Below are 8,924 nucleotides of genomic sequence, written 5' to 3'. Positions count from 1 at the left end.
TACGTCGAGTCCGAAGTCAGCCCAGAAGCAGGAAGCAGGTTACAGTTTTAAAACTAGAAATACTTTTGTTTACGAAAACCCATCGATCTGCTACAGACGAAATGTGATATCTCCACGAACCACCAGCATTACCAAGATTGGAAGATTGGACATGGCCGCATTTTTAAAAAAACTCTGTGTTCATCTGAAACAAGCCAGTCGCATACACCTAGGGTGGCTTGGGGGTGAGTAGCTCATGGCGTAATTTTAATTTTTCAACTATTCCTTTAAGCTTGAGTATTAGTTACTTCAATGCAGAAGTAAGGTGTTTTCTGTGAATGCGTGAGACACCCGGCTCAAGAAGAAGAAGAAGAAGAATAAAGCGCAGTAAACTGTAATATTGTTTGCTCAACAAACCAGCGCCTTCAGAATTAATAAGACCGATATGCTACAGGTTCGTAATTCTATATTCATAAAGAAACAACAGCAAAAGTATCCGACTGACAAGTTAAGCGCTAATCAGACGACAGATGTTCCGAAGTGATTTCTGAGACAGGTGTCAGTGTGCAGCAGGACCGATCGGAAGGGGGGAACATGGATGGAGGACAAGTGATATGATGACAGATTCATGACAACATGTCTAGCCCCTCATCTTCCACTCACCCACCCACACGCCCAGAAAGGTGCCAAGGTTTGCACCTCATCTCATCTCTTCTCTTCTCCTTTTTTTTTTTTCCGAGCACTTTGGCACGTCTTTGCCACAGCCTCTGATAGCGGATAGCTCGCTGTTCTCATCACTTTATTCTCACAGGAAGGTGTCAAGGTTCCCACTGACGCTTTGACAGGCTTCGCCATTAGACGGGAGTGTGATCAGGGCGAGATCCAGTCGGAGGTGGTAATTAATGTACCAGTGCAGTTATTTATACCGTAATGTGCGGAGCTGTTCCATCAGTCATTTGCAGGACTCGGTTGGCTCCAGACGTGCACGAGAGGGAGAAACAGCACGCTTCCGCTTCGGGAACGGATTCCGACGCTAAAGAGCGTTTTCTCGTTAATTACCCACAGAACGCGTTCGAGCTAGCTAGCGCGCATTAGCGAGCAGCAAGCTTTCTGCAACTCCGTGGGAAGCTGCTTTTTCGTAGGGAAAAGTTCGGAGAGACAAACTGAGAAGTCTGTAACACCTGAAGAACAGCCGTTAGCGTTCCTGTACATCTCAATGGATGTTGTTCAGCTGGCGCAGACCGGTTTACCGCCATCTTTGCCCGGGACTTAACTCTGGACGCAGAAGTTCTTAAACCAATCACAATGACCGCAAATGTCATGTGACTATTAAGGAAAATAATATATAAGGCAAATAAAAATGTAAAAATGCACTGACATAAAATTAATTAATCGTTAATCGTCTCCAAAATAAACATTTTTGTTTACATAATAATATATTTGTGTGTGCTATGTATATATAAATACACACATATATATTTATAATCTTATATTTTATATTATATATAAATATATTTAATATATAAACATATATAATTAATATGCACAGTGTACACATATTTTGTAAACAAAAATGTTTATTTTGGATTTGATTAATCATTTATACAGCTATAATATTATATAATGCAATATAATACATCAACAATTCACTAAAACAGAATAGAATAAAATAGACAGACAGACGCCATGATTTATTGTTATTCAATTTTCTGCATTTTTGCTGAATAAATATGTTAAATAAACCTCACACTCATGAGAGTTATCAAAAATAGATTAAAAAATTAATGTTTTTCAAAATTATTAAATTATAAAATGTAAATCTAACGACTAAGAAATGTAAGAGATGAATGTAAATGTATATATATATATATATATATATATATATATATATATATATATATATATATATATATATATATAGTTACAGCATCTGGCAGCAGGAGCTCAAACCTTGACCTCTTCACGAAACAGATAATAAGTTGTCAAGCCCTGCACTGGCCTCACTCATGAAATACATCCAAACTAAACAAGGTAAAATAACTTGGCGATGGAGCAGTCTGTTAAAAAATCTCGCTGGATTCTGTGGAGCGTCTACCTGACTTATCAGATGTCTGCGAGCCTTTGAGGCTGGACGTTACACAGCGCTGCTTCCCTGTCACGCTCAATTACAGAGTCCAGGAAAGCTGTAGTAGAGCAGTTTTACAGGGCTCTTCTCTCTTAAGCATGTCAAGATTAAAGCCGTGGCATATTAGCCCAAGCCTAACCTTTGGCTTAACCTTAAATGACATCTATAATCCGCAGAGTTAATGAGGACAACATCAAACAGAACAACCGCAGAGCGCTGATTAGTTTTTCTCAACGCATTCAAATAATAGGTTTCGCTGTTTTACTGCTTTTTAGGCCAAAAACACACACATTTTACAAATGTATGCAAATACAGAATAACCATTCGGTTTATTGAAAGGTTACTGTGTAACCTCACTACAGACTTTTACGGACATACCGGGACATTTCATAATAGTGAACTTACCCAAATCATTATTATTTTTAGTAAATTCCCTTGAGAATAGGGTCAGATATTAAAAAGGGTGTGGGGCAAATATAGGAAGGAAGAAAAAAATATATAGATGGATAGGTTGTTGCTGTCAGTGTCTTTTTTTCCTTTTTGGAAAAGTTGTGGAAAAGGAAACTTTGCTTTGCTTTTTTGCATAAATATAATGTAATGTAATATAAAATCTATTGGTAGTGTCAAATGATTAATTGCATTCAAAAGAAAAGTTTTTGTTTCTATAATAGATGTGTGTGTGCTGTGTATATTTATTATACGCATTATATAGGAATACACACACCTAAAATATATAATCAAAATATGTGTGTGTAATATATATATATATATATATATATATATATATATATATATATATACATACACACACAATGATAATTACAATGATAATTATAAATAAAATATAAATATAATATATAAATATAAAATATTTTTAAATAAAATATAATTAAAATTATATTTAGCTTTGTGATTACATTTATGTTGTTAATTTATATGTATTTTTTTTTGTTATAGTTATTGGTTACACCTGAAAAATAAATATAGAATAAATATAAAATATACTCTAACTTAATTGTTAATAATTAAGAATTGTTAATATATTTAATTTACAAACACAACACATTTCTCTTAAATATATACTTGCATGCATGTGTGTATATTTATGTATGCATATTTTGCATGCGATCAACCAATTCAGCACAGCGCAACATTCGCCTTCATATCAATTTTTTTTATTTGACAGAATTTGTATTGATGTCGATGTATTGATGGATTTGTATGGATGGCGTTTTTAAACTGTTCGAGAAAAAGCGAAGAAAAAAAAAAAAAACAATTCTAAGGAACATATATTGGCCCCGGAAGGAAAAAAAAAGTTCATTTTTGTCACCGCTTGACAATGTTTTTCCAGCCATCATTGCACTACTTCTATTACACCGTAATGTTCTTTGGGAATACAGTCTTTCTGTTGTGATATGCTGTTGTTTACTAAACAGGCTGTGCTTTGCTTTATCTCCCCAGTGATCTGCATTAACTTTAAGGCTCGTACCCTGCGCTGCCAGCCTGCCACCGAATGCATTTATCGCAAGAGTAGCCAGGGGACCCGCGTGAAGCACATAAAGCTTGGCAATCTGCAGAAGTAATGTGCGGCTGAAACTCCAGGCTCCAGACGTCCTGACACGCGTCCTCCTCTCTCAAAGTCATCAGCGCTGCTGGATTCGGTCGGCTGCTGAGATCGAAAGTGAAAAGTCTCTGCTAGACGTCAGACTGTATTTTCCCCGATAGTTTTAATGTCTTCTCGCTCGAAATGAGCTTGCTTTTAATTGCTCCTGAAATAATTTGGGGCGCTGCAGTTAGGCTAAATCAATTCAGGGAGCAGAAGGGGAAAACTATGATGGATTCTTTGCGTCTCGAGCATTTCCTCCGAGCTCCGAGCTAATATGTCTCTTTTTTCGACGTGATTCACTCTCAATGAGTCATACGAGTTGATCTGAGGAGATACGTGGTGTGAAGCGTGTCGGGAACATTCAGAAAACACTTTGTCATCAACTCATAGTCATAGAATGATTGAGCTGCGAGGAATTAATAAACTAATATTTTGTTATCATTTGCCCAAGTTATTCCAAACTTATATGACTTTATACCGTGGATCGAAAAAGACGATTATATAATTTCAGATGCTTTATTTTTCTATTAAATATAAATGTAATGTAATCCATCCATTAAAATATTAAATAACAGTTTGTTTATGCTTTTTTCCTTGTAAATGGACAGAAAGTATAATTTAATAAATACAAATGGCATTTCATTAATTAAAATACTAATATATAATAATAATATTTAATAAATGAAAAATCTGGGATTTCAAGAAGAAAGCCGTAACATTTGGAGAAAAAGTAAAAATGTGTCAATAAAGGCAAAATATTTTGAGAATAACGTCAAAATTAGGAAAACAAAGCAATTAATATACAATATTTAATAATGTATACATTGCATATAATTTAAGTTGCTTTGTTTTTATATAAAAAAAAATATATAATGTATAATATATTAAATAACAGTGTTTGTTTATTCTTTATTGAATATTGAAAATATCAACCAACAAATAAGACACTGTTTTATATAATAATGTATAAATGTAATAACAAATTAAGTCAAATGTTAAATAACAGCAGTTTTTTTTTATCCTTTTTGAACCTGAAAAGCATTGTTTCTGGACAAAGAACCATAATTTTATTTAAAATAATGTGAAAAGATTTTTTTAAACATATTCGTAATGTAATGTAATATAATATAGAAGTTTTAATAAACGATATAAATAAATAAAATGAATAAATAGTGTCAGAAGTACCTGTCAAATGCATAAATGTTCTCCTTTTGTGTTCTAAGACAGGTTTGAAACGACAGGAGGGTGAATAGCGACAGATTCGATTTAGGATGAACTGTCCCTTTAAAAACCTGGTCATAAGTGAGCGGAGGCTGACAGCATCTGGAAAGCTGGTAGAGCTGATGGATCCCGCACATGGCTGAGGTAATCCATGAAAACCTGTTCTCTGTAATTGGCAGGATAGCGAGCTTCTCTCAGCGCCGAGTTGTGGGCTGCGGGTTTATTTATCTTCACGTGATTATTTTTATAATCCCGAGCTATTCTGGGGCAAGCGGCTCATCCAACGTTAAGTACGGCGTGAGTCACCTGAGAGCGGACCCTCACTAATATAAAACACCAGCTCCGGTCTATCTGTGACCCGAGGGTGCATTCGACTTCCTTTATGAGGTGAGGTCGTGAAGGGTTCGGAGCATCTTTTCTGCTTACGTCCCGTAGCTCTGCATCATGCGTGGAGTTAGTCACACTTACAGTCTACCACAACCTTTCTCCTCCGGAGTGGCTCAGTGGTCTCATTCCTTATGATGGAAACCATCTGCTTTCATTGGTTTGATGGGGTCACGGTGGCTTAGTGTGCTAATAGTCCTGACTTATTTGACAAAAAGCATTTATAGAGGGGGGGAAACCCCTTCTGGAAGAACAAAAGCAGGCAGGGCAGAAGAGCAGAAGACGTTTCCGTCCTTATTTGGACATGCAGGCGATCCCCGTTCCTTCCGCCCCGACTGAGCTCGACCACGCTCCCAGCTCTACAGCAGAAAACACTCACATCATTCAATCGGACTTCACGAACGATCTTTCACATGACAGTGGTCTGAAGGACAGGGTCCCTTTAACGCTCAAATGCAGGACTATTTCTGAAGGCCAGCGCAGGAATGTGTGCAATGCCTGCGAGAGAAACTCTACTTACTTTTTTCTTTTTCAGTCGTGTTTTTTGAACATTTTGGGACCCCCGAAGAACTTTTCGGTGAAGAGTTCCGAAATGAACCATTATATTGTACAGTGTAAAGCGTCTGTGCAACATGAATCAATTATAGATTAAATTTTAATTTTATTTAATATAAAATAATAAAAACTTAATCCAAAATAATGTGTGCAAAATGTGAGTAAAAATACAAAAATACATGGACATTAAATAAAATTTAGCATATTTCAAATAATATGTAAAGTAAAATAGGTTGTATTCATTTGTTGTGTATGTGTGTGTGTATATATATACATATGTATATATATATATATATATATATATATATATACACACATATATATATATATATATATATATATATATATATATATATATATATATATATATATATATATATATATATATATATATACACACATATACATACAAACCAGATTCCAAAAAGTTGGGACACTATACAAATCGTGAATAAAAACTGAATGCAATGATGTGTAGGTGCCAACTTCTAATATTTTATTCAGAATAGAACATAAATCACGAAACAAAAGTTTAAACTGAGAAAATGTACCATTTTAAGGGAAAATATATTGATTCAGAATTTCATGGTGTCAACAAATCCCAAAAAGTTGGGACAAGTAGCAATAAGAGGCTGGAAAAAGTAAATTTAAGCATAACGAGGAGCTGGAAGACCAATTAACACTAATTAGGTCAATTGGCAACATGATTGGGTATAAAAGAGCTTCTCAGAGTGGCAGTGTCTCTCAGAAGCCAAGATGGGTAGAGGATCACCAATTCCCACAATGTTGCGCAGAAAGATAGTGGAGCAATATCAGAAAGGTGTTACCCAGGGAAAAATTGCAAAGACTTTGCATCTATCATCATCAACTGTGCATAACATCATCCAAAGATTCAGAGAATCTGGAACAATCTCTGTGAGAAAGGGTCAAGGCCGTAGAAACCATACTGGATGCCCGTGATCTCCGGGCCCTTAAACGACACTGCACCACAAACAGGAATGCTACTGTAAAGGAAATCACAGAATGGGCTCAGGAATACTTCCAGAAACCATTGTCAGTGAACACAATCCACCTTGCCATCCGCCGTTGCCAGCTGAAACTCTACAGTCCAAAGAAGAAGCCATTTCTAAGCAAGATCCACAAGCTCAGGCGTTTACACTGGGCCAGGGATCATTTAAAATGGAGTGTGGCGAAATGGAAGACTGTTCTGTGGTCAGGCGAGTCACGATTCAAGTTCTTTTTGGAAATCTGGGACGCCATGTCATCCGGACCAAAGAGGACAAGGACAACCCAAGTTGTTATCAACGCTCGGTTCAGAAGCCTGCATCTCTGATGGTATGGGGTTGCATGAGTGCGTGTGGCATGGGCAGCTTGCATGTCTGGAAAGGCACCATCAATGCAGAAAAATATATTCAGGTTCTAGAACAACATATGCTCCCATCCAGACATCATCTTTTTCAGGGAAGACCCTGCATTTTTCAACAAGATAATGCCAGACCACATTCTGCATCAATCACAGCATCATGGCTGCGTAGGAGAAGGATCCGGTACTGAAATGGCCAGTCTGCAGTCCAGATCTTTCACCTATAGAGAACATTTGGCACATCATAAAGAGGAAGGTGCGACAAAGAAGGCCCAAGACGATTGAACAGTTAGAGGCCTGTATTAGACAAGAATGGGAGAGCATTCCTATTTCTAAACTTGAGAAACTGGTCTCCTCTGTCCCCAGACGTCTGTTGAGTGTTGTAAAAAGAAGGGGAGATGCCACACAGTGGTGAAAATGTCCTTGTCCCAACTTTTTGGGATTTGTTGACACCATGAAATTCTGAATCAAATATATTTTCCCTTAAAATGGTACATTTTCTCAGTTTAAACTTTTGTTCCGTGAGCTATGTTCTATTCTGAATAAAATATTAGAAGTTGGCACCTACACACACATCATTGCATTCAGTTTTTATTCACGATTTGTATAGTGTCCCAACTTTTTGGAATCGGTTTGTACACAGTATATATATATATATATATATATATATATATATATATATATATATATATATATATATATATATATATATATATATATATATATATATATATATATACACAGTATATATATATATATATATATATATATATATATATATATATATATATATATATATATAATATATATATATATATATATATATATATATATATATATATATATATATATATACATACACATTTAATATAAATATTTATATAAATAATACAAATTATACAGTAAAAAAAACTGTTATAACAGTTGTAACCGTTTTTTGGTGAACTATCACTTTAAGTGACAACACCGCACATCCTGACATAATTAAGGAGGAGTACACTGCAAATGTTGCAAATCAGATAAACTAGTCAAAAGGACCCAGAGCGAGCTCATGTAGTTAAAGCAGACTCACTCGTATGACACCGTGACTTTCCTACTTCATGATGGATGGCATCCCACCGTAAGACAAAGACAGACAGGGAGAGTGAGAGACGGTGTTGTTGCCTTGTTTTGAACGCCAATTAGGGGCTAAAATAATTAGGAGGAGACTGTCTGCCGACTGGTTCCTCACCACCAGCAATCTGTGTGTTTGAAGCCCAGATGAGCCATTCTGCAAGCGCTCACAAAAACCCATTGTTTGGGACATTCTGGTCAAATGTGCCCTGACTAATTTGAAACATACTCTTTTTGGAAGATGCACGGAAATCACTTTGGTGTCAGATGATGTTTGTCATCAACACAGACGCACTCTGACAGACTCGTTTTGAAGTCTAAAAATCTGGAGGCCTGAGGATCAGTGCGGGATGACTGAGAGGTGGTAAGGTTACGGAGAAGGACAGCTGTGCGTTGTGTGCGAGGGTCGTTCTTACAATGACACAAACTCTCATTTAATTCATTATTATTACATTATTAATTTAACTCATTATTATCATCATCATCATATAAAACAATATATAACATATATATATATATATATATATATATATATATATATATATATATATATATATATATAATAATAATAATAATAA

This window comes from Puntigrus tetrazona, chromosome 9 (genome assembly GCF_018831695.1).
Source record: "Puntigrus tetrazona isolate hp1 chromosome 9, ASM1883169v1, whole genome shotgun sequence".
Lineage (NCBI taxonomy): Eukaryota > Metazoa > Chordata > Actinopteri > Cypriniformes > Cyprinidae > Puntigrus > Puntigrus tetrazona.
Note: the sequence above shows the minus strand (reverse complement) of the source record.